Source organism: Lynx rufus, unplaced genomic scaffold (genome assembly GCF_022079265.1).
Source record: "Lynx rufus isolate CCGP_SWC_20201006 ecotype Redwood Valley unplaced genomic scaffold, mLynRuf1.p SCAF_16, whole genome shotgun sequence".
Lineage (NCBI taxonomy): Eukaryota > Metazoa > Chordata > Mammalia > Carnivora > Felidae > Lynx > Lynx rufus.
The window spans coordinates 28,288,300-28,290,102 of record NW_025814830.1 but is presented as its reverse complement, the minus strand read 5'-3'; positions in this window follow the sequence as shown (position 1 = coordinate 28,290,102).

Here is a 1,803-nt window from a genome sequence, read left to right as displayed (position 1 = left end):
AATATTTTAAAAAATAATAAAATAAAATAAAATAAAATAATGTATATGCTATCCCATGAACATATGTGAAACTAAACATGAATAAACAAACTAATAACACCGTAGTTATAGTAGGGTGATTTCATTGCCCATGACCTTTCTCCTCTTCCAACCCTTCTATAATGGTGTGGCGTTATTTTTTACTATTTAAAATAGTTCCTTAAAACACATTTACTTTGCCAATAGAGCATCTGGGTACAGATGCGAAATCCGAGGTCAGAATTAGCACTTGCTTATATATGTCCCTACTGTTGAGTACCTCTTACAAGCAGAAATCCATTTCGGGATACCCGCTGATATTCAACATCCCATTAGTCATTTGAATCCTATACATGCACTTCTGACCCGGAGCTGAGTTCAGAAAACTGAAATCCATGTGCTAATGTCACGACTGAGATGCCACCGGACTTGTTTCTTACTTTTCTGTCAAACATAATTAAGAGCTTGGCTTTGAATATTGTAGATTGGGAACCGAAAAATGCTTTTCCATTCTGCAAATTGTGTGTGTGTGTGTGTGTGTGTATGTGTGTATGTGTGTGTGTTTTAAACCAGGTGAGAAAGCTCGGGCCACATTTAAATTAACTGAAGACTTTTTTAAAGCTCTGACTTTTGCCAAATCAAAGACAAATCTGCGTTTCTTCCTAAAGACCTTAACAACGGTGTATTTGTTACTCATAGTCATTTCTTGCGTAACAAAATAAGGTTTTTCCTTACCTTAGTTGGGGCGAGAACTTGGTGTTTGGAGAAACTACACAGAGCGAGCTCTGGGGACATCGGCAACATAAACGTGTCTTTTGATCTGGTCAGTTTCCTTCCTTCCCTCTTCCTAGTGTTTCGGGCTGTGTTTTCTCTGCAGATTCTACAAGTTATGTTACGTGTCCCGCCCCGGCACTCTCTCACCTGATTAAACAACAGAACCGTGGGGACGATAGACACTGATGAAGGGGAAACCTGTCCAAAACTTCAAAATTTTTGACTCTCAGCGGGCTGGCCTGGGTTCTCGTTTTCAAGGCGCTCCTTGAGTTTGTGAATCCTCCGGTCAGACGCCGATTCTCAGCGTGATCCTCACAAATGCTCTTCTGTTTCCATTTACTCTGAAAGGTCAAAAGATGCGGCTGGTTTATGAGTTTATTCTGCCATGTATCACTATAGGCGGGTCAGCGGGCCAGCGGATGGATGGGCAGTGCTCACCTCCCCATTTATTACTCTTGTCAACTCAGAAGGGATTTTTTTTTTTTTTTTTACCTTGTGAAAGGCCCATCAGCAATGAATCAGTGAAGTGAAGACGACAGTTGATTTGTGAATTTAGATTCTATAAAGTGACTCTGCTTTGGCGGGCTGTGTAGATAAAGCAACTGTCATGATAAGGTGGCAAGTGCAATTCCACAAAACCAAATTTATTGCACATTTGAGGAAATCATCCTATTTTAAAATGCCATAAATTCTAAATTGAATATTACTTATTCCTATGAATTTTGATTTATATTTTGAATATTTTTAATGGGATGCTAAATAGCCTAGGTTTGAAGTTATGAGTTTATGCATTTCTTCTCGCGGGCTATTGTGACTTGGCTCAGAATATATTGGCCATTCTTAGGATTTTATTTGTGTGGACGGCAGTGGGGGTGGGAGAATGGATTCATGCACCTGCTGAAGGCACCCGGTGGGGAAGGATATGGATGCTGGCTATAAAGAAAGGGGGGAGCTGGCTGCCACCTTCCTTCCTCCGAGCTGTCTCACAAGGCTGCCACAAAGCTCGGGGAG